Source organism: Balaenoptera ricei, chromosome 15 (assembly GCF_028023285.1).
Source record: "Balaenoptera ricei isolate mBalRic1 chromosome 15, mBalRic1.hap2, whole genome shotgun sequence".
Taxonomy (NCBI): domain Eukaryota; kingdom Metazoa; phylum Chordata; class Mammalia; order Artiodactyla; family Balaenopteridae; genus Balaenoptera; species Balaenoptera ricei.
The window spans coordinates 11,452,940-11,478,285 of record NC_082653.1 but is presented as its reverse complement, the minus strand read 5'-3'; the positions used below and the strand labels follow the sequence as shown (position 1 = coordinate 11,478,285).

Sequence of the window (25,346 nt, the reverse complement as noted above, 5' to 3'; positions counted from 1 at the left end):
GCCTGGGCGGGGCGGGGGAGCCAGGGCTTGGTGGGCACTTTGAACAGTGTCCCTGGCTGGGGCCGATTCACACTGGACCGACTTCTGAGCCCTACCGCGTGCAGAGGTTACGAGGACCGAGCGTACCCCTACTGTGTGACAGCTCGTGCTGTGTGTCCGGGAGCGCCTGTTCTCTTGAGGGAGAGGACAGTAGACTGATGAGAGTCACTGTAAGATTTGGTGAGCGCTTAATATCTGTTAGGCGCCGGGCCAAGCTAGACCGCAGCATATTTTTACTCATGATAACGAGTGGGGTTGCCTCCTCAGAGGTCCCCCCTCACCACGCCGCTGAGAGGTGCCCACTCCTCCAGTCACTGTGACATCACCCCGTCTTCTCAGTGCTTGTCTTAGGCAGTGAACTTACAGTTCGTGTCTCCGCCACCAGAAAACAAGCTCCTGAGGGCTGGGACTTGCTTGGTTCACAGCTGAACCTCCATGTCTGGATCAGCGTAGGGCTCAGTAAATGCTTGATGAACGAATGAAGTCTCAGCCAAATGACTTTACTTCCTCAGCAGGTAAATGACCGGTCAAGCTGACTACAAAGTACACAGTAATTGCTCACATAAATTCCGTCTGGTGTCACCAAATGGGAGCTGTTCTGGAGGCCGTGGAAGGACCCAAGAGGTGCCCAGGGGGAGCAGGGTGGGGAGATGAGAACCCTTCTAGAATGTCTTTTGGAGGCTCCACCCTTGTTCTGGTTTTCTGAGGGTTTAAGCCCTGGATTCTTCTGCTGCTAGGAAAAGCCGGTTATCCCAGGTGTGTTTCCTGGGTGTTCACGCCCTGGGAGGCCACCATCCCCAGCCAGGTCCATTCTCCTTCCCTGTTTCCTTCTATACCTTCAGGAAAGAAAAGTGTGCTTCCATGGTAGGGACAGGTTGCAGCCTAAATCCTGGTGAATTCTGGCAAAACTGGCTGGCCTTGCCTTATTTTTAGCTTAGTTCAATTTTTCAATCCAGGAGATTAAGGTGGCTTGCCTTCGTGAGGGCTGGATTTCAGATTTCAGGGAAACACCTTTCTAAGCTCTCTGCATGTGTCCCAGACCTCCAAGCAGGCTGAGATGGGCTGGTTACTGCTGGTGTCTGGAGTTCCCCTAGTGGTCAGCACAAGATGGGTGATGGACAAACAGTTCATTCATTCATTCATTGAACACATTTATTAAGCACCAATCTGGCCCAGGTTGTTCTAGGGAAACAGCAGGGAACATGACAGAGTCTCCTGGGAGGTGGGGGTGTGAGTCAGGGGAGGCTTGTTCAAGAAAGTGACATTTGAGCCAAGACCTAAAGGAGATGGAGCCAACTATGCAAATATCTGGGGGCAAATTGTTCCAAGCCAAGGGAACAGCAAGTGCAAAGGTCCTGAGGCAGGAACATGCTTGCCATGTCCAGGAACAGCAAGTTGGCCAGTGAGACACGAAGTAGGTGAGAGAGGGGAAGGTGAGAGGAGGTGAGGTCAGAGAGGAAGGGAGAGGAGCAGATAGGGTAGGGTCTTGAAAGGGTTTAGAGGGTTTTGGTTTTTACCTAAAATGAACTGAGAAATCTCTTCTCTCTAAGGTTTGTTTGTTTTTTTTTTTGATCATGCTGCACAGCATGCGGGATCTTAGTTCCCCGACCAGGGATCGAACCCGTGCCCTTTGCAGTGGAAGTGCAGAGCCCTAACCACTGGACCGCCAGGGAATTCCCTTTTAATTTTTTTTTTTTTTTTTTGGCTGCACTGAGCAGCTTGCAGGATCCTAGTTCCCCGACCAAGGATCAAACCCGCGCCCTCAGTAGTGAAAACCTGGAGTCCTAACCACTGGACTGCTGGGGAATTCTAAGGTTTTGAATAGAGGAATTACATGACCTGATTTATATTTAAAAAAATAATTTTATTTTTAATATGTAGGACATTCACATGCTTTGAAAGTAAAAAAAAGTATATATTCATATAATATAATGGAATCATACAATATGTGGCCTTTTTTGGTCTTACTTCTTTCACTCTGCATAATTTTTTCAAGGTTCATTCATTTTGTAGGACTTCATTCCTTTTTATGGCCATCAACATTCCATTGGATGAATAGTCTTCATTTTGTTTACACATTCAGTTGATGAACATTTGGGTTGTTTCCACCTTTGGCTGTTATAAATAGTGCTGCCATGAACATTCATGTGCAGATTTTTGTGTGGACATATGTTTTTATTTCTCTTGGGTATATACCTAGAAGTGGAATTGCTGGGTCAAATGGTAACTTTAACTTTTTGAGGAATGCCAAACTGTTCTCCATGGCAGGTGTACTAGTTTACATCCCCACCAGCAATGTGTGAGTGGTCCAGTTGTTCTACCTCCTTGCCAACATTTGTTATTTTCTGTTTTTGGTTGTAACCATCCTAATAGATGTGAACTGGTATCTCACTGTGGTTTTTTTTTTTTTTTTTTTAAATTTATTTATTTATTTAGTTTTGGCTGTGTTGGGTCTTCGTTTCTGTGCGTGGGCTTTCTCTAGTTGCGGCAAGCGGGGGCCACTCTTCATCGCGGTGCGCGGGCCTCTCACCGTCGCGGCCTCTCTCGTTGCGGAGCACAGGCTCCAGACGCGCAGGCTCAGTAGTTGTGGCTCACGGGCCTAGTTGCTCCGCGGCATGTGGGATCTTCCCAGACCAGGGCTCGAACCCATGTCCCCTGCATTAGCAGGCAGATTCTCAACCACTGCGCCACCAGGGAAGCCCCCCTCACTGTGGTTTTGATTTACATTTCCCTAATGACTAGTGATGTTGAGCATCTTTTCATGTGCTTATTGGCCATTTGTATATATCTTTGGAGCAATAAATCCAAATTTATTCAAATCCTTTGCCCATTTAACAATTGGGTTGTCTTTTTATTGTTGAATTGTAAAAGTTCTTGATATATTCTGGACACTAGACCCTTATCAGAGACATAGTTTGCAAATATTTTCTCTCATTCTGTTGGTTGCCTTCACTTTCTTGATAGTGTCCTTTGATGCACAAAAATGTTTTTACTTTTGATGGTCTAATTTAGTTTTTTCCTTGTGCTTTAGGGGGTCATTATTTCCTCATTCATTTTTGTAACTTCTTTGTATTCCACTGTGTGGCTGGACCATAATTCATTTAACTAGCTGTTTATTGATGGACACTTGGGTCATTTCCTATCTTTGGATGTTATAGATGGTTTACTTAATGTCATTTTTGCATGTGAAGGTAGATCTGTCGGACTCCTGAAGTGGGGTTGTTCTGACAAATGTTAACTGCTTTGTCATTTTGCTAGATATAGATAAACCTATCGGTCGGTAGGTAGCCATTAGAATCATATTCTAATTTATACTCCCACCATTTGTGTTCAAGAGTCCCTGTTTCCCACAGTTTTGCCAACAGAGGGTGGCTAATAAAGTAAATAAAATTAAAATTTCAGTCTTTCAGTTATACTCTGCACATTTCAAGTGCTCAATAGTCACATGTGGCTGGTGGGTAATGAATTAGTGCAGATTTAGAACATTTCCACCATCGCAGAAAGTTCTATTGGGCAATTCTGGTAAAGAATTTTACAGTGACCTTGACTTTATATTTTAATAGGATCCTCGGGCTGCATGTGAGAGGTGGACTCAGAGACCGTGCAGAAGCAGGAGACCAGAGAGGAGGTGACTGCAATAGTCCAGGTAGGAGGGGATGGAGGGTCAGACCAGGGTGATTGTGGAGGTGGGAGAAGTGGTGGATTCTGGTTGCCTTTTGAAAGTGGAGTGGCCAGGACTTGCTGGTTGATGGCATGTGGGGTGAGGGAGAGAGAAGTCGAGGATGACTCTTAGGTTTCTAGCCTGAACCACTGGAAGGATGGAGGTGCCATTGACTGAGCTGGTGAAGAACAAGGTGGGAGCAGGTTTGGGGAGCGGGGGAGACCAGGAGTTCTGTTTTGGGCATGCTGCATGTAAGGTGCAGGTTGGACGTCCCAAGCTGAGATGTTCAGTGGCTTCAAGTAGTTTTTCTGGCCTAGAGAATGACATATAATTTTGGTCATCAAGTTAGAGCAAAGTCAGAAGGGAGGGAAGAAGCAGAATTACACACTTAAGATGGGGACAAAGGCCAAGGGCAGCAATGGGCAGTGGAAGGAGCCTGGCCTTTGAAGCTTGGAGTTTTACAGCTGTGTTTCTGAGCCTCTGTGGGTCTATTTTCCTTCCGTGAAATGGAAAGAACAGCACTTCATAGGCTTGTTGTAAGGTTCACAGTGAACACAGTGAGAGGTGGGGCACCTGCCAGGCAGGATACGCTGCAGAAACGTTTGTTACACTTGACTATGGGGGCGGTGGGGTGAGATCCACACCCTCACCTGACAGTCGAGGCCTTGCTGACTCTCCAGCCTCGTCTCCTGACATCTCGCGCTGTCATCCACTGCTGGGCCTTTGCCGTCACTGTACCTGCTTCCTGGTGCATGAGCTCCCTGGAGAGTCAGGTGGCTGGCCCCTTCTCCTTCAGGTCTCTGTTCTCCAGCTCCTGCTAGCTCTGAGATGCAGGCTGCAAAGCCACCCGACCTGGACACCCCAAGGTGTCACAGTGTTGGGGGATGGAGCCCCCCATGACTTGCCTCAAATCATGTTGATCCGAATTGCTCCATTCACTTATTCACCAAATCTTTACTGAGACCTGCTGTGGGCCGGATGCTGTGTAAGATGCTGGCCATACCGCAGTGGTCCCTACCCTCCCAGTTGCAAGAGAGACAGACAATAAACAGGTAAAAAGATAATCTAACGTCAGGTAGGGACAGGTGATGTGGAGAAATGAAGCACGGTAAGAGATGGGTGGAGGATGATAGGGAGAGCTTCATTAGGTGGAGAAAAACAGAGGGGGTGATCGGCATGGGGATGAGAACAGTAATACGTGGTCAGCAATAATGACCAGCATGTATTTGGGCACTTTCTGTGTCATGTTATAACCTCACCGAATCTTCACATCATCCCCAAACGGTTGCTTAAAACAGCGTTGATTATTACTCCTTACAACTCTGTGGATTGGCTAGTGGTTCCGCTGCTGGTTTCACCTGGTCTCACTCTTGCAGCTTCATTCAGCTTCCAGCTGTGCTCATTCATACATCCAGCTGTGTGTGCTGGTTGTTGGCTGGGGCATCTCAGTTCTGTTTGTGGCCTCTCATCTTCCAGAAGGCTAGATGGGCTTCTTCACATGGTGTTATCAGGGCAGCATCCAAGAGTGCTAGGCTCAGATGTCTCATAAGTCACTTCTTTCATTTTATTCATCAAAACAAGTAAAAAACCAGCCTGAAGGCTCCTTGTTCCTCATTGGCTCCCTTGCATCACATGCCCGTTCCTGGACCAGTCACTAGCAGGGGAAAAAGATTCCCTTTAGACCCCTCAGGCCCTTCTAAGGATCTGGGGATGGGGTCACTTTCCTGAGCCAACTGGGCTCCTGGGGGAGGCGTGGACATCTGAACAAAACTGGGGCTAGGTAGGAGCCATTACTAACCACTGTTAATGCTGGGTGGAGCTTCTTTCTGGGCATTTTACATACCCAAATAAAAGCAAAGAGAACCCTTTCTGGGAGATTCTTGGGGCTGCGACCTGAATGGGTCCCAGCTCCTGGGCACAATCATGTACCTTTCTCTTGGGAGCAGGGAGGATAACAGATTAAAACCATGTTTTAAAAACTAGATGGTGATTTCTAAAAACCCTTTTAAAATAATAATTTCTAAAAAATAATTTAAAATTTACAGAAAAGTTGCAAGAATAGTACAGCAACTTTCCATGTATCTCCTTCACTCAGATCCCCCAATTGTCAACATTTTGCTACATTTGATTTATCATTCTTTTTCTCTGTGTGTGTAATTTTTCTGAACCATTTGAGAGTCAGTTACACAAAAAAAGATACAATGTCCTTTTACTCCTAATTACTTTAGTGTGCATCTCCTAAGAAACAGGACATTCTCTTACATGACCACTGTATAGTTTTCAAAACCAGGAAATTCAATGCTGATACAATGTTACAATATCATTCTTACTCTCCATATTCAAATTCCACTAATTATCCCAATAATAACCTGAAATCCTTATTCTTTTTTTTAATAATCTTTTTTTAACTTAATTATTTTTGTTATTAATTTGTTTATTTTTGGCTGTGTTGGGTCTTCGTCGCTGCGTGCGGGCTTTCTCTAGTTGCAGCGGGCGGGGGCTACTCTTCATTGTGGTGTGCAGGCTTCTCATTGCTGTGGCTTTTCTTGTTGCAGAGCATGGGCTCTAGGCACGTGGGCTCAGTAGTTGTGGCTCACGGGCTCAGTAGTTGTGGCTTGCGGGCTCTAGAGTGCAGGCTAAGTAGTTGTGGCACACGGCTTAGTTGCTCCGCGGCATGTGGGATCTTACCGGACCAGGGCTTGAACCCGTGTCCCCTGCATTGGCAGGCGGATTCTTAACCACTGTGCCACCAGGGAAGCCCCTGAAATCTTTATTCTTAAACCAGTGACTACCAAGGTCATGGACTCCTTCCAAAGAGATAAAACGCGTGCACCTGTCCAAAGAGAAGAAAATCAATAACATCTATAAATCTGCTTAAAGAATCTGTGCTTATAAACCCTGCTGCAGGCTCTGTGCATTGAGAGTAGTGATTCTCAACTGGGAATGATTTTGCCCCCCAGGGGACATTTGGCAATGTCTGGAGGCATTTGTGGTTGTCACAACTGGGGGTGGTGATATGCTACTGGCATCTTGTGGGTAGATGCCAGGAATGCTGCCAAACATCCTACCAGGCACAGAACAGCCCCCCCCCCCCAGGAGAGAGTTCTCTGCTCCAAAATGTCAGTAGTGCTGAGGTTGGAAAACTGTGACCTATAAGTAAATTCGGGAGAGACGCCTCCCTCTGTTGCAGTTGGAGCACCCCCTGGATCCACGATTCACCCCAGCAGTTCTTCTTCCCCAGCTACCCTGGAGAACCCTGCTCCTATAGGCATAGGGAGGCTCAGCCAAGTCTGTTTACGATGGCTCCAAAGTGGAACCAACCCACGCCCCATTAGGAGGAGACTGATAAAATAAAACAGCGTAGTCATGCTGTGCTCGCAGCTCTTCCTTTGGCTCTGTTTGCTCCTCTGTAAAATGGGGTTGGGGAGATGGGCTTGGAAGGATGCCAAGAATCCTGGGCCCAGCTGCTGCTTTATGACTTATGGGCATAACTGCTCTGACTCATGCATGATTGATGCATTGGGATTATGCACGGACATGTCTCTGATCTTTTATCGACAGGAGGCTGCCCTGGAATGTCTTTCCACTGGAGTCGAGGGCAGGGCCTCTGCTGAGTCACCTCTGGCCCTTGGGAGTGTGGCTCAGGGTATAGCTCATTTTAAAAGGAGCTACCATTTCTTTTATTTTTTAAAAATTATTTATTTGTTTATTTATTTATTTTTGGCTGTGTTGGGTCTTCATTGCTGCGCGCGGGCTTTCTCTAGTTGCGGCGAGCGGGGGCTACTCTTCATTGCGGCACGCGGGTTTCTCATTGTGGTGGCTTCTCTTGTTGTGGAGCACGGGCTCTAGGCATGCGGGCTTCAGTAGTTGTGGCATGCGGGCTTCAGTAGTTGTGGCATGCGGGCTCAGTAGTTGTGGCTCGTGGGCTCTAGAGCGCAGGCTTAGTAGTTGTGGCACACGGGCTTAGTTGCTCCGCGGCATGTGGGATCTTCCTGGACCAGGGCTCGAACCCGTGTCCCCTGCATTGGCAGGCGGATTCTTAACCACTGGACCACCAGGGAAGTCCCTTTTGTCTCCATTTTTTAAATGAGGAAACTGAGGCTCAGAGAGGTCATGACACACAGCTGGGAAAGGCAAAATTGGGATTCAAACCCAAGACGAGTCAAATTCCAAAGTTTGTGCTATTTCCAGTCTGCTGTGCCTTCTCCCACACATAGTAGGTGCCCAGAAAATGTATGAGTGTCAGAGACTGGACAGTATATTCATTGGTAATAGATCACCGAATTTTAGAAGAAAACATGATGGCTGCCCAGCTATGTTACCTAATGACTACTGTTCCCAGCCTCCCTTGCAGCAATATAGGACATATGACTAATTCCAGCCAATAGGATGAGAGTGGAAGTGGCACAAAACATCTGGTTTGTGCCCTTAAAGAAGTTGACTTCTACTTCCTTTTCTCTACTACCCACTGGCAGGAATGTAGATGTGATGGCAATGCTAGAGCAGCCATCTTGGACCATGAGATGGAAACTGCTGGTTGAAGATGGAAGAGCTATAAGATAGAAAAGAGTCTGGGTCCCTGATACCATAAAGCCACCATCCAAGTCTGCTTTCATTCAGATTGATGTGAGAGAGGAAAATAAACTATTTTCTTGTCTTGTAGACATTTGTCATTTGAGCCATTCTTACAGCATTGAGCCTGTATCTCACCAATGCATTTGTTAAATGAACAAGTAGATGATTGAATGACGGAAGGAGTAGTCAGATCCAGCCCCATAAATATGTAAAAAATGCACAAAGATGGCACTTCATCCTAGGTGGAAGTATCTTCCAAGTGCATGGAAAAATTCATGGCCAGTGGAGCCAGTTTCAAACCTGGCCCTTGTACTGGCTTGCTGTGTGCCCCTGGGTAAGCCACGTGCCCTCTCTGGGCCCCACACTCCTGGGTTGTAAACCAGGCTAAGCAAGTTCATGGAATCTCTGCAATTTAAAGATGTTCATTTCTCTCTGGAATTCCATTTCTAGGAATCCATTCCCAGAGAAATTCTCACCCCATAGCCCATGAACACAGGTGCAAGGATGTAGCTGCAGACTGGTTTGTGGAGCAAAAACTTGGAAATATCCTTAAAGGTGATTGAATAAACTCTGGCAGGTTCATGCTCTGGTGTGCTGGACAGCTGATTGTGGCCATGAGGAATTCTCTGGTGACACCTGCTGGCACAACATGATACTGCAGCCCAGCTCAGTGAGGAATTGGAATTTCCAGAACAAGAGGTTCAGGGTAGCTGTGAGGGTAATTTGGGAAGCCACAGAGCAAGGAGAGATTTAGAAGGAAGGCCAAGGTGAGGAGATTGGCCTGGGTGCGGAGGCTGAGAATACAGACCTGGGTTCAAATTCCAGCTTCACTATCTGCTAGCTGGGTGAGCTTGGGACTTTCTCTGAGGCTTAGTTTCTTCTTTAATAAAATGAGGATCCTAGGGCCCTCATCGTACAGATGTCTGGTGAGGATTTGATGAGAGCATTCATTCATTTGATTATTTTTTTTCATTTGATTATTTATTGAACTAACGTTAAGCACCTATAATGAATCTCATCGCGGCACTAGGGATACACCAAGACCTGAGTCCTGCCCTCATGGAGTCTCGTTGGGGGAAGACTATAAAAAAATAAACACACATATAAGATATTTTCAGGTACTGATAACTCTGTAAAGGACAATAAAGCAGGAGATGGATCTGTGTGGGTGGAGGCACTGTTACAAATAAGGGGCTCGGGGAGTGGGGGGGCGTCCCTGAGGAGGTTTGAGCAGAGGCTTGAAGAAGAGGCATCTTGTGTATATAGAAAACATACAAAATGCCAGTGGAAGAGCCTGGTCCATAATACGTGCTCAATACATGGTGGATCACTGTCTCATGACACAAAGGAAAAGAATTAAAGGGAAGACTGGAATCCATTTCCCAGGGTCTGAGGAAATCACAGAGAGTGAGAGAAGATTTTTTGGGGCCTGACAGGTGAAGAGCATGGACCTGAGTTGACCCAGCTCTGGGTGGCCTTGGGCAAATCACTGTCTGGGCCTCCATTTCCTCATTTGGAAAACAGGGCTGATAATGTCCACGTTGTGAGATTGGGGGTTATCATGGGCTGAATTGTGCTCCCCCACTCCAGTCATATGTTGAAGTCTTGGCCTCCAGCATCTCAAAGTGTGACTGTATTTGGAGATAAGTCTTCAAAGAGATGATTAAATTAAAACAAGGTCACTAGGGTGGGTCCTAGTCCAATATGACTGGTGTCCTTATAAGAAGAGGGGATTAGGACACACAGATGCACAGAGGGAAGAGGGTATGAGCACACAGGGAGAAGACGGCCATCTCTGAGCTGAGAGAGAGGCCTCAGAAGAAAACAACCCTGCAGACACCTTGATCTCAGACTTCCAGCCTCCAGAACTGTGAGAAAGTAAATGTCTGTGGTTTAAGCCACCCAGTCTGTGGTACTTTGTTATGGCAGCCCTAGAAAACTAACAGGGGGTGATATATGAATACAGACAGGCACACAGGAGGCCCTTAATAGAAGCTGATTTCCTTGGCCCAGAACCACATGGAGCCTCTCAGCTGTGCCTGGGTCCTGATTTGGGAATCCCCAGCATCTGTGTAGACCCAGAGTCAGCCTTGGGATTGCTGCGGTTCCTCTGCAGCTTGGTCTGCACTGTGCCTGGGATTGGCCCTGCCTCGGGGACTCAGTACACCTAATTTCTGCCCTCCCCTCTGGTTCATTACTCAGTCAGTCCACAAACTTAGCATGTAGCACTGTGGCCATTCTCTGAATTATGGCATGGCTGTATTAGCGAGGATCCAGTCTGGAAAATGGAGACCACTCTAGGCATTTCAAACAGAAGATGAAATACAAGGAATTGCTTATACAGATGATGGAAGAGCTGAGATGCCAAAAGGGCAGGAGGAGGCACCCCAGGATGAGCTACAGCGGGAGGTCAGAGGGACAGGAGGATGTGGTATCACTAGATCCAAGAAGCCAGGGCTGGAGCCATGGTGGGGACTGCCTGGTGGGAACTGGGACCAAGAAGGGAGGTCCTTTTGGGGAGGGACTGGTCCTCCTTGCCCTCAGATGCTTGTTCTGCCCTTCCCTGGTTTTGTTCTGAGTTGCAGAGGGGCTGGCCTCTGCAGGCTGCATTTCCCAGGCTCCATTGGCCAGTGAGAGATCCTGGTGGGAGATTGGAGGTTTGAGGAAGGGAGAAGTATTTTTCCCTGTCTCCTTACACCTTGGGCTGCATCTCCATCAACAATTGAGTCTTCTCCACGGCTCCAACTCCTACAGGACAGTCCACTGTGTTTCCCGCTTTGCTGAGTGACCACAGGCCCCGGGGTACTGTAATGTTACTTCCTCCCTCGGGCCCTCCAGCTTAGAAGTGGCAGTGACTTTGCTGCTGCGAATTCTGAGATTCTTCGCAATTTCTTGGTTGGCTTCTGGGCTCCTGCATCATCTTTGTAACCAATTCCCTGTCGGAAAGTCTCTCTGTTTAAATGCTCAGTGGTTTCCTTTCCTGATATGAGTGGTTTCCCTTCCTGATATGCAAGCAAACTGGCAGGTGGCCAGCCCAGCAGGCCTTTCCAGCCCTTTCCCTCTTCTTACAGATAAGAACCTGGCAGACTACAAATGGGAGAGGCAGCTGGGTGCTGGGGATCAAAGGGCAGCCCTAGAGTCAGATACGCCTTGCTTTGTCCTAGTTCTGCCATTTGTCAGCTCTGTAAACTTCATCAAGTCACTTTCCCTCCCTGAGGCCTCGGTTTCCTCACCTGTCCTGTGAGGATAAGGATTGTACCCCTTGACACAGGGCTGTTTTGAGGATTTGATGAGATGTGGCGTGGAAAGAACTTAGCCACAACCTTAGAAAAGAAGAGTAAAGAAGGGGCTTCCCCATCAGCAGTTGAAAGACGTATGCCATTATAGTAGAAGCTGTGTGGGTGCTGGTGCAAGGACAGACAGACCAGCGAGGCAGAGCAGTGACGGCGGAGCAGTCCGTGGATACCTGAGAAGTAACGACACAAGAACGGCAGCCCCGCGGCCCAGGAGAGACTGTTCAGAAGATGGTGTTGGGAAAGTGGCCCCAAATAAAACTGGATCTTTAATTCATACTGAATTTTTGGGAGGGACTGGTCCTCCTTGCCCTCAGATGCTTGTTCTGCCCTTCCCTGGTTCTGTTCTGAGTTTCAGAGGGGCTGGCGTGTGCAGGCTGCATTTCCCAGGCTCCAGGTCAGCTGACTTCCATTGGCCAGTGAGAGATCCACAAAGGTGGATTCTAGATGGACTAAAGGCTTACCATGAGGTGCAAAATTATAAAAATTAGTAGAAGTTATATATACACGATGGAATGCTAGTCAGCCATGAAAAGAAATGAAATTTTGGACTTCCTTGGTGGCGCAGTGGTTAAGAATCTGCCTGCCAATGCAGGAGACACAGGTTCAAGCCCTGGTCCAGGAAGATCCCATGTGCTGCAGAGCAACTAAGCCCATGTGCCACTGCTACTGAGCCCGCGCGCCACAACTACTGAGGCTGCGCACCTAGAGCCCGTGCTCCGCCACAAGAGAAGCCACCTCAGTGGGAAGCCCGTGCACCGCAACAAAGAGTAGCCCCCGCTCACCACAACTAGAGAAAGCCTGCGTGCAGCAACGAAGACCCAATGCAGCCCAAAATAAATAAATAAAATAAATAAATTTAGAAAAAAAAATGAAATTTTGACATGTGCTACAATATGGATGGACCTTGAAAATATTATGCTAAGGGGAATAAGCCAGTCACAAAAGGAAAAATATTCTATGATTTCACTTATACCTGAGCAGTCAAATTCATAGAGATAGAAAGCAAATTAGAGGTTTCCAGAGGCTGTGGGGAAGAAGATGGAAGGAGGATTAGTGTTTAATGGGAACAGAGTTTCTGTTTGGGATGATGAAAAATTTCTGGATGTGGACAGTGGTGATGGTTGCACAACATGGTGAATGTATTTAACACCACTGAATTGTACCCTTAAAGTAACTAAAATGGTAAATTTTATGTTATCTATTTTTTACCACAATAAAAAAGCACAAATGTATAAAAGGCAAAAAAAAACCCCAATAAAAATTATTTTGATTATATCAAAATGAAGGAATTCTGACCAAAGGACCCTATAGACAAAGTTAATAGGCAGATGTTAAGTGTGAAGACATTGCAGTGTCTAAGACTGCAGTGCTTAGAATATATGAGAAACTCCTGCAAACAACAACAGAAAAGACAGCAGCCCCAATGGAAAAAGGGCAATGGACGTGAAGAGCAATTTACAGAAGAGGAAAACCACAAGCATGGGAGGAAGGCTCAAACTCACTAGTAATAGGAAATGCGAATGAAAACAACCAGGGGCTATCACTTTACACCTATGAGATTGGTAAGGATTAATGTTGGACAGCACCCAGATTTTTGCCACTGAAAGGAACAAGGGCTGGGGTAAGAAAAGTAGAAATTGAGCCTGGAACATCTTGTTGTGTCAGAAAATAAGGACATGCTCCAAGAATGACGGGGACGTGATAAAAGGACACAGGAGCCAGCTGAAAGGGGCTGACACTAGCCAAATCAGGGCCAATTTGAGCATCAAAGCAAATAATGGTAATGATGGATTTATAACCCCTGGAATAAAGTAAAATCCATGAGTCCATACTGATATAAGTGAATAAACAAATAAATGGTGTGGTGCTTTTAGGATACGGCTACCAATTCTTTGACACCCTTCAGAAGGTGGAATTGAATTCACTTCCTCTTGAGTAGGGGCTGGACTCAGTGATTCGATTCTAATAAATAGAATATGGCAGAAGGGATGCTCTGTCGGAAAACTAGGTAATAAAAAGCGTTGTGCTTTCTCCTTGCTCTTTCCCTCCGATCACTCTTTCTGGGGAGGACAACTTCCATGTCATGAGGACCCTCAAGCAGCCCTAGGAAGAGGCCCATGCGGTGGGGAGCGGAGGCCGGCCGCCCACACGGCCACATAAAGGAGTCGTCTTGGAAGCAGATCCCTCAGCACCGAGCCATCTGCTACGATACCCACTGGCCACGTAGGGCCACAGATGTCAAATATCTCATTAATATTTTTTTATATTGACAATATGTTGAAATGAGATTTTAGATATATTGGGCTCGATAAAATATATTACTAAAACGAATTCCACCTGTATCCTTTTCTACTTTATAAACAGTGGCTACTAGAAAACTAAACATTGGGACTTCCCTGGCTGTCCAGTGGCTAAGACTCCACGCTTCCAGTGCAAGGGGCATGGGTTCGATTCCTGGTTGGGGATCTAAGATCCCACATGCTGCGTGGCACAGCCAAAAAAAAAAGAAGAACATTAAACATGGGATTCCCATTGTGGCTCACATTCTACTCTTCCTACTGGACAGTGATGCTTCAGCCCCAGCTGAGCTTTCAGATAATTGTAGCCCCAGCCAACATCTTGACTGCAACCTTCTGAAGACTCGAAGGCAGAACTTTCCAGGCAAACTGCTCCTGAATTCCTGACTCACGAATCAGTGAGAAAATGAATGATTATTATTTTAAGCTGCTAAGTTTTGGGGTCATTTATTATATAGCAATAGATTGATTGAGGCAAACATCATAATGGATGCTAAAATTAGTGAAATTGTGAGAAATGAGTGAAAGTTGGAGGAATAACAGGATATTTAAATTGTTTAAAAATATCTCCCCACAAGATACTTACTCATTACAAAGAGAAAATACAGTACCTTGACAGTGGTGAAACCTGGCAGACATCACTCAACCAAGTGATCAATATTAACATTACCAGTAATGGGACAAGTGGCTCTCAGGTCCTCCTGGTGGAAAACACCGAGAAGGACACACCACCACTTGTGTGGTTCCTGACAAAGGTACCTAAGTCCAACCATGAGGAAACTTAGACAGACTCACAGGAGGGACATACTACAAAATAACTGGCCTCTTCAAAAGTGTCGAGGTCATGAATTTTCAGGAAAGGCAGACCGACTGAGGAACTATTCCCAATTAAAGGAGACCAAAGAGATAGGGCAACGAAATGCAGAGTAAATTGCAGGCACCAGTACACCTCACCCCTAAACACTTCAGCGTGCACACCAGAAGCTAGAGTTCAATATTTGTCTGTAAAACTGACATTGAGTGAAATGTACAAATCTTAGGTGTACTTTGGATTATTTTTGAAATCGCGTCTTTCAGATGTAACCAAGTTAAAGATGGGCTCATACTGAATTAGGGTGAGCCCTAAATCCAATGACTGGTGTCTTTATAAGAGAAAGAAGAAGATTTGGATACAGACACGCCTAAGGGGAAGAAGGCCATGTGAAGATGGAGGCGGAGAGTGGAGTGATGTAGCTCCAAGGCAAGGAAGGCTAAAGATCGCTGGCAACCACCAGCAGCTGGGAGGAGCCTTCAGAGGGAGCACGGCTCTGATTTCAGACCTCTGGGTCCCAGAACTGTTGGAGAATAAATGTGGGTTGTTATAAGCGGCCTAGTTTATGGTGCTTTGTTATGATAGCCCAGGGAAGGTAATACAGAACATTTACCATCACCCCAAAAAGTACCCTTGTACTTTCCCACTCAGTCCTGCCCACCCTAACCCTAACCCTAACCCTAACCCTAATCCCCCAGCTTGAGGCAAACACTCTTCTGAGATTTTCCATTATATATTAATGTTGCTTATTCTAGAGCTTCGTATAAGTGGGAGTCATGCAGGATGTATTCTTTTGTGTCTGGTGCTTTTCACTTGGCACAAGATTTTAGAGGTAATCAGGTCGCTGCACCTATGAATGGTTGGCATGCCTATGATTAAAGTCAATTGCTTGAGGGGGAAGCAAATTTTGAAGTTGAGGAGGTGGGGGATGGGCAATAAGGATGGGAAATTTCTCTTCAAAGCTGGGCCTGGAGCTTCCTGCCCTGCGGTGTCTGACCTTTCAAGTTCACCACCTACACCTGCTTTCTCTACTCATAGCAGCTGCAGAGGTTAGAGGTTAGGCTCTGTCGTCACCTGTCGGTGACTCTAGACAAATGCAACCAGAGATGCCAGCATTGCGCCCAGCCGGGTGGGGAGATTGTGGTTCAGGCTAGTGTGTATTTTCCTGGGTTGTGCCCCCAAATCACTGAGCACCTACTCAGCACCTGCATGAGTCCTCTGTGTGTGTGTGTGTACAGAGATGACCTACATTGGGCTGACCTTGAGGGGCTCCAAGGAGAGGGAGATTACACAAAACTAACTCCAGCCGGGGGCGAATAAGATCCTGTGGTCACCAGGTGTAGGGAGCACAGAGGAAGTGGAGAGTAATTTGACTTGGGCATTCAGGGAAAGTTTCTCCGGGCATTTCTCAGCTGGAGGTGGAAGGGAAGGGTGTAGAGGCAGAGGGAACAGCAGGAGCAAAGGTGTGGAGGCAGGACCATGCCATGCATGGCTTTCTAAACGCAAACAAATAGTAATAAGGTAATACATATCCATGGTGAACATTTTAAAGTTAGAAAAGGAGGTGGGTCTTCCACCTCCCACCTCAGGACCCTCGCCCTCCTCCTGCAGTGGACTTCCTCTAGGGGCTCCCAGTGAACCAGCCTCCTGGTAGGCGTGCCCTTGTGCAGTCCCCAGCCCTTGCATCTGGCCTGTCCAGTAGAACGTGACAGAAATGGTGGCGAGCCAGTTTGGGGCTTCAGCCTAAGAAGGCCTAGCAGCTTTCACTTCTGTGCCATGGGGGAAGCCAGCTGCTATGTAAGGAGTGCAGCTCCTGTGATGGGGAGACCATGAGGAGAGGCCACCTGGAGGGGCCACAGGAGAGAACCCCAGCAGAGACAGCTTGGACCACATGCAGGGGCCACGGAGAAAGCCACCCGACAATAACACACATGCAGAGGCCACATGTGGAGGGAGAAACTACATAATGGAGAATGGGGGAGCGAAGAACTCACTGGCAGACATGCTCCAGCAACCATCAGCCATTCAGGCCAACCTAGCTGAGGTGCCACATGTGGGAATGAAGAAGTCACCTTGGATGTTCCAGCCTGCAGCCAGCCCTGGAGCAGAGACAAGCTGTCCCCTTGTGCCCTGTCCCAATTCCTGACCCACAGGATCGTGAGCAAACAAAATGGGGGTTGTTGTTAGCCGCTAAGTTTTGGGGTGTGTTATCACACAACGTTCCGAGCACCCTGAACTCTACGCTGCCAGTGCTGCCAGCTTCTTATGGCTCTTGCAGTAGGAGACTACATCCTCGTAAAACACACGAGGACATTTCCGTATCTCCCCTCATTGATGTGGGGTTTGCACACCACACATCCTGGCCTGCACTTGGCCTTTTTCTCTTAACGATAGACCTTGGAGATGGTCCCAGATGTGTGTGGTTCAATACAGTCATCACTAGCCACAGGAGGCTACTTAAATTTAATTGAAATTGAATGAAGTAAAAAATTCAGTTCCTGACTCACATCTCAAGTGCTCAGTGGCCTCATGGGGCTGGCAGCTCCCATATGGCACAGCACAGATGTGGAATATGCCAGTCATCCCAGAAAGTCCTATGGGATAGTGCTCGTCTGGATCCTCTCCCATAGAGCTGCCCCATTCTTTTTAAATATTTATTTATTTATTTGGCTGCCCTGGGTCTTAGTTGCGGCATGTGGGATCTTTAGTTGTGGCACGCGGGCTCTTAGTTGCGGCATGCGGGATCTAGTTCCCTGACCAGGGATCGTACCCGGGTCCCCTGCATCGGGAGTGCAGAGTCTTAACTGCTGGACCACCAGGGAAGCCCCTGCCCCATTCTTTTCAGCAGCTGGAGAGTATTTCCTGGAAACAACAGCCCCTGATGTTATATCACAAGATTTGCTATTGCAATGTTCATTTGTCCTTGTGCAGGTGTGAGTGTCTTTGTAGTGTAAGTGCCCAGCATTTCTGGCCCAGTGATGTTTCCCATTTTGATAGCTATGGTCAAGGTACAACGAGAGGCTGAACCACTTTGCAAAGCCACTAAAAGTGTGTAAGTGTGCCGTTTTTCCCGAACCTTCATCAACACTGTGTGAATTCACAATTAAAACTTTTTTTAGCTAATGGCGAAGGTTTTCAAGACAAACATGATTCTATCAGGATACTGCTCTGCCATGCCTTTCTTTGACCTCACAGTGCCACTGGGCATCTCTCCATGCTGACATATGAAGATCTACCTTGTCCTTTAAAAAAAATTGTGGTAAAATTCACATAGCATAAAATTTACCAATGAAAAAAATTGAAGTATATATATATATTTTTAAGATGACGTTATTCTTTTTTAAAATTAACTAATTTATTATTTATTTTTGGCTGCGTTGGTCTTTGTTGCTGCGCACGGGCTTTCTCTAGTTGTGGCGAGCGGCGGCTACTCTTCTCATTGTGGTGGCTTCTCTTGTTGCGGAACATGGGCTCTAGGTGCACAGGCTTCAGTAGCTGTGGCACGTGGGCTCAGTAGTTTTGGCTCGTGGGCTCTAGGGTGTGTGGGCTTCAGTAGTTGCGGTGTATGGGCTCTAGAGCGCAGGCTCAGTAGTTGTGGTGCATGGGCTTAGTTGCTCCGCGGCAAGTGGGATCTTCCTGGACCAGGGATCGAACCCGTGTCCCCTGCATTGGCAGGCGGATTCTTAACCACTGCACTACCAGGGAAGTCCCTGAAGTATAGTTGATTTACTATATTGTGTTAGTTTCAGGTGTACAGCGAAGAAATTGATTCAGTTTTATACATACATATATATATTTTTTCAGGTTATTTTCCATTATAGGTTATTACAAGATGTTGAATATAGTTCCCTGTGCTATACAGTAAATCCTGTTGCTTACCTGTTTTATGTATAGTAGTTTGTATCTGTCAATCGCATACTCCTAATTTATCCCTCTCCCCCTCTCTTTCCCCTTTGGTAACTATAAGTTTGTTTTCTATGTCTGTCAGTCTGTTTCTGTTTTGTATATAGATTTATTTATATTATTTTTTAGATTCCACATATAAGTGATATCATATAGCATTTGTCTTTGTCTGACTTACTTCACTAAGTATAATATTCTCTAGTTCCATCCATGTTGCTGCAAATGGCATTATTTCATTCGTTTCTTTTCTGACTAATATTCATATATATATATGCCACATCTTCTTTATCCATTCATCTATCGATAGATATTTAGGTTGCTTCCATATCTTGGCTATTGTAAATAGTGCTGCTATGAACATTGGGGTGCATGTATCTTTTTGAATTGAGTTTTTGTCTTTTCCAGATACAAGTCCAGGAGTGAGACTGCTGGATCATATAGTAGTTCTGTAAAACTTACCATCTTATAATCCAATAGTTTTGATAAATGTATCATGTTTATGTAAGATGCTATTATTAGAGGAGGCTGCACAAAGACTTTATGGGAATGCTGTACTGTCTTTACAACTCTTCTGTAACCTAAAAATGTTACTAAGTAAATAGTTAAAATCAATCGGCAATTTAGAAAAGTTCAAAAAAATTTACCATCTTAACTACAGTTCACTGACATTAAGTATTATATATTCACACCGTTGTGCAACCATCACCACCATCCATCTCTAGGACTTTTCATCTTCCCAAATTGAAGCTCTGTACCCATTAAACAACTCCCCTTTCCCCTCTCCCCAGCCCCTGGAAACCACCATTCTACTTTCCATCTCTGTGAGTTTAACTGCTCTAGGTACCTCATGTAAGTAGAACCGGACAATATTTGTCCTTTTGTGTCTGGTTTATTTCACTTAGCATAATGTCCTCAAGGTTCATCCATGTTGTAGCCTGTGTCAGAACTTCTTTCCTTTTAAAGGCTCAATAACATTCCCTTGTATGTATAGACCACATTTTGTTTATCCATTCATACATCAGTGGACACGTGTTGTTTCCACCTTTTAGCTATTGTGAATAATTGCTGCTATGAACATAGTTGTACAAATGTATTTTCAAAACCCTACTTTCAGTTCTTTTGGGTATATGCCTAGAAGTGGAATTGCTGGATTGTATGGTAATTCTATTTTTAATTTTTTGAGGAACCACCTTACTGTTTCTCACAGTGGTTGTACCATTTGACATTCCCACCAACAATGCAAAAGGGTTCCAATTTCTCCATGTCATCACCAACACTTGTTATTTTGTTTTTGTTTTACTTTTTTTTGACGGTAGCCATCCTTGTGGGTATGAGGTAGTCTATCATTGTGGTTTTGTGCATTTCCGTAATAATCAGTGATTGTGAACGTCTTCATGTGCTTATTGGCCATTCATGTATCTTCTTTGGAGAAATGTCTATTTCTAAGCCTTTGCCCATTTTTAATTGAGTCGTTTTTCTGTTGTTTTTTTCCCCTAATAAATTTATTTATTTGTTTATTTTTGGCTGTGTTGGGTCTTTGTTGCTGCGCGCAGGCTTTCTTTAGTTGTGGTGAGCAGGAGCTACTCTTCATTGCCGTGCGCAGGCTTCTCACTGTGGTGGCTTCTCTTGTTGTGGAGCATGGGCTCTAGGCACGCAGGCTTCAGTAGTTGTGGCTCGTGGGCTCTAGAGCACAGGCTCAGTAGCTGTGGCACACGGCTTAGTTGCTCCGCGGCATGTGGGATCTTCCTGGACCAGGGATCGAACCTGTGTCCCCTGCAATTGGCAGGCGGATTCTTAACCACCGCGCCACCAGGGAAGCCCTTTCTGTTGTTGAGTTGTAGGAGTTCTTTATATTTTCTGGATATTAACCTCTTATCAGATATGTGACTTGCAGATATTTTCCCCTATCTTGTAGGCTGTCTTTCCACTCTGTTGATTTTGTCCTTTACTGCCCAGAAGTTTTAAATTTTGAATGTATCAAATATATCTCCTTTTTTTCTGTTGGTTGTTAGTACTTTTTGCGTCATATACCTTGTCCCTTTAAATGGCTATAGAGTGGTCCATTGTGTGGTTGTTCTGTAACTGGATCTATCAGCAAATCCTGAAGGTTCTACTTTTTAAATTTCTTAATATTTATTTATTTATTTGGCTGTTGGCTGCGCTGGGTCTTAGTTGCGGTATGCGGGATCTTCGTTGCCGTGTGCAGGATCTTCATTGCGACATGTGGGATCCTTAGTTGTGGCATGCGGGATCTAGTTCCCTGATCAGGAATCAAACCCCGGCCCCCTGCATTGGGAGCGTGGAGTCTTAACCACTGGACCACCAGGAAAGTCCCAGGTTCTACTTTTAAAATAGATTCAGACTATTTCTCACCACCTCCATGGCTTGGTGGAGTCCCCTGTCATCTGCTTTCATGACTCCAGTTACCTCCTCACTGGGCTCCCTGCTTCTGCCCTTGCCTCCAGGACAGTCCATCCCTCATAGGCAGCCAGAGGGATTCCATTAGAACTGAAGTCTGATACTGTCCCTCCTCTGCTCAGAACTCTCCATGGCTCCCACTAACCCAAAGTAAAAGCCGAAGTCTTTACAGTGGCCCACAAACCCTTGTGTGATATGGCCTCCACTATTTCTGTGAGATAATTTCCCGCTACTTCCCCTGTACTCCACCCACAGCGACTACATGGGCCAGGCATGCTTCTACCTCAGGGCTTCTGCACTTGCTCTTCTCGCTGCTGCTATCTGCATGGCCCACTCCCTCGCTGCATTCATGTTTTTGCTCGCCTGTCACTTAAATGAGGCCTCCATGGACCAGTCTAAAGTTAAAATAAAATCCCCCAACACTCCCCACGCTCCTCCTCTGCTGTATTTTTCTCCATGGTGCTTACCAGAATATAACACTTTGTATAGTTGACTCATTTATCTTGGTTATTGTTTGTCTTCCCGAAGAGGAATATCAACTTCATGAGAATAGGAATCACTTCTGTCTTGTTCATGAATATGTGTCTGGGGCATGAGCCACAGTAAGTGCCCAAAATGTTTTTTTTACACACATTTATGAATGTTTATTTAGGCAAATTTTCCAGAAATGGAATTGTGAGTCAAAGAGAATGCATCTTTTAAATATTTTTAACCAGGTTGCTCAGGTGCCAAAAAATATTTGATGAATGACTAAATGAAAGTGAGTACCTTTCGTCTGTTTGTTGGACATTTTTATTTCTTTCAGTGATGGCTTGCTCTTATCCTGTGAGCATCTATTATATCCATAGTGCTGACCTCTATATCCCATAAGCAAAGTACCCAGTAGGTCCTCCATCAAAAAAATTCATTTAAATCACTCCTGCATTCCCAGAGCTTGCCACATGGTGGCAGCATATGCCCAGGCAAGTTTCACTAGCCGGTGCCAAGGGTATCCCAGGATTCCAAAATTCCGCATCCCAGGACACTGGACCTGGCAGCACTCGGGGATCTAATCTAGGTACCATTCGGCAGGCGGGGAAAGTGAGGTCTCAAAGAGGAGGCATGGTGGGAAAAATCTCGGACATAGGAATCAGGGGAAATCTGGCTTTTAAGTTCGGCTCTTCTACCAGTTCACTGTGATCCTGGGTGGGGGAAGTCCTAACCCACTCTAGGCCTGTTTCCCACCTGCCTGATTTGTGAGGTTATCATGACTTGCGAGGTCAGGCCCTCTGTGGGGCTAAGGGGAGGTAATTCACTCTCATGTGTCGAGGTGGGTCAGTGTGAGGGGGAACAGTAGGCCCAGACGCCCAAGAGAGAGGGGATATAATTACCCGCATTTAATAGACCAGGGATTGAGGTCTAGAGGGTGCCACAGCCAGGAGGGTACAGAGCAGAAACAGAAGTCCTTCCCCGCAACCCCCAACTCCAAATCCACTAGAGACAATCTCCATGGACCATCTCTGATGGTTCCCCCTTCAGCCTTATTTTTCGACCTGCTGGCTGATTTCTAAGCCCTTTCACCCCTCTCTGTCAAGGAAGCAACAATGGCACTCCCTTTGGGCAAGGTGCCTTGGTTTCCTCCTGGAAATGGGGCTAAAGAAAAGCTGCAGAGACTGGGAGAAGGAATTCTGAAAGCAGTTTGGGAGCAGAGGAGGGGCATGTATCTGGGTAGGAAGTGCCTGTTCTTCCACAGTCCCCGCCAGGCTCCTGCCCACCACTCCTAGCCATGTGGTCCCGGCCCACGGCTTCCGGTTTTACAAGAGAAGCTGGAAGTTTGCATTTTGATGTTAAGTGTCTTGCTTTTTAAATGTTGGCAATACATTCATTAAAGAACAAAACAAACAAAAAATCTGGAGCAAAACACTATGGGGTCAAGCTGAACACGTCTCTGGGTTGGATAGGGCTGCTGGCTGCCATTTTGAGACCCTTCCCCGCCCCAGGTTCCTACAAACACCTATGCCAGACGGTAACTGGGAGAAGTCACTGTGGGTGGTGTCAGGTGGATCCTGGTTTCTGGGCCCTTGCTGCCTGCAGGCCCGCTGGGGCGTGCTCCAGGCCTCTGGGCCATAGTGGTTCAGCTCACATCACCGCCCTCCTTGGGGAAAGGCTGGGCATTAATGGTGGGGCAGCAGGCAGGGCCTGTTGAGCAACGAACCTTGTGAAAACAAGGGCTTACGTCACCCGTGCATGCAGCCTCCCTGCAGGACACCTAGGGTGGCACTGGGGTGGGAACTGCCACTGATTTCACTGTCAGGCCAGGGCAGGGTGGGAAGCAAAAGGCTCAGTATTTGTTAGGTGAGGTCAGAAGGGCAAGACCCCAATGGGACTGAGTCGGGTCCTTGGGGGCTGGTCCCCAGGGTCTGGGTTGCCCCTTGACTTGCTGTGTGACCCTAACTGCCCTTATCTGAGCCTCAGCTTTTCCATTTGGAAAATGGGGCTCCCATGGCCAGACCCGTTATGATTTGTTACAAACCCAAAGTGGGAGGTTGGGCTGGAAAGACTTTAATCCTTCCCACCCCTTGAATGTGACCTGGGACACACTTAGCTCTGCTGGGCCTCAGTTTTCTCATTCGTAAAGCGGAGATAATAATAGTACCTGCTTCCTACCAATTATCGGGAGGATTAAATGAGTTAATATATGTAAAGAGCTTAAAATATGGCTCAGAGAGGGTGAAAGATTGTGTGAGGACACACACAAATTAGCTGCAGACTCCCCAGGTCTCACTGCATCTCCCCAGAACCCTGAGAGGTGGGGGTGGGTGCTGAAGCTCAGAGAGGGGAGCCATCTTGTCTGAGGTCACACAGCCCAGCTAATGGTGGGGGGAACCTCACCTTCTCAGCCTCCTCCATTTATTGAGCACCTCCTGTGTACCAGGCACTGTTCTAGGCACTGGGGGAACCGCAGTGAATAAAACAAACAAAAATCCTGGCCCTGTTGGAGCTGACAATGGGAGAGGGCAGTGGGGACAGAAATCAAGATGCGTAGGTGAGATAATGTTGATTGTAATTGAGAATGGTGAAGGAGATGAAGCAGGGGGATGCGAAAGGAGTGATCAAGGGCCTAGGACTTTCGATGGGCAGGTCAGGGAGGCCTTCTCAGAGGAGGTAACCTTTGGGCTGAGCCCTGAGGAGCTGCCTTGGGCAGAGCTGGGGAAACAGCGGTCTTGGTCCAGAGGTAGCAGCAAATTCATTCGTTCCCTGGTAAATTTTGAGCATGCCTGATCCAGGAGTTCCCATATTTGAGGGCTGGCACTCATGGAGGGGTTGGTCTGGAGTGGGACTGAGGCAGACAAGACAACTAGGATAACGGTGGCTGGAGATAAGGGCTGGGAAGGAAGTTCACCAGCAGGTGGGGCAGGGAGGGCCTCTTGGAGGCAGTGGCCCTCAAGCTCAGCCCTGAGTGTCCCATTTTGCAGCTTGGGAGGCCTGGCTGGGTGGCCCTGGGGCCTTGGATCCCTCCCTGGCCCAGAGGCTGCTGGGAAGGCCTAGAAAGCCAGCCTTCATCCTGTTCCCCCTGCCCCCCGCCCCCCAAGGGCACTCAAGAGATGTCATTTCTCCAGCTCTCCAGGGCGGAGGTCACCCCAGCTCAGCAGATAACGCTGAAGGTTGAGCAATGTCCACCTGCCCGCCAGGGCCAGGACTGGGGTCAGTGGGCTGGGGGTCAGCAACCAGCAGGCTGGGAGCTCCTGCCTGGGCGGCCTGGGCCGGGAGTGGCAGAGGGGTAGACCCAAGGAGCTGCCCAAATGGCCTCGGAATGGCTCAGGAGAGGGTAAGGGGCCACCGGAGCCCACTCTGCAGGGAGGGCCTCAGGCATAAATTCAGATCCAGGGGGGCCATCTTGTTTCCCCATCTGTGAACCAGGGGCAGCAAGGGCATGCTTCTGGCAGGGTGAAGAAGCGAACTCTGGGTCCAGGCCCACCCTCACCGCCCAGTAGGGACCTGGTGAAAATAGGGGAATTCCCTTTTCTCTCCTGCATGGCCCCTCCTGAGCCTGGCTGGTCCCCCACCCCACCAGCCTCAGAAACAGGTGTTTTGGCCTCGGGTGCAAATAGGTCTGAGGGTGCCTGGACAAGGGCTTTCCTTCCGAGAACAGTGGGGGACATGAGGCCATGTGATCTTGGGTGTGCTGTGGGCCTCTGGGCCTCTTTGTAACCTGGCAGAAGGCCCTTCTTTATGATGTGTGCCCCAGAGCCGTAAGCCTTATGTTTGGGAGTCTGTGGTGGAGACAGTAATAAAACTAATAATAATAACAGTAACGACACCTTCACGGACTGAAGCTTGGAGAAGTGAAGTGACTTGCCCAAGGC

General features: G+C 47.1%; 1 long non-coding RNA gene across 1 annotated transcript in view; it reads left to right on the top strand.

Annotated features, from left to right (window-relative positions):
• The first annotated feature begins 414 nt into the window (after positions 1–414).
• Positions 415–25,346, top strand: part of LOC132349012 (uncharacterized) — a 168,988-nt gene continuing 144,056 nt past the window's right edge. The window contains exons 1-2 of the long non-coding RNA XR_009497612.1: positions 415–554; positions 3,603–3,685. This is a non-coding gene — a long non-coding RNA (uncharacterized LOC132349012). The remainder of the gene's footprint in view (positions 555–3,602; positions 3,686–25,346) is intronic.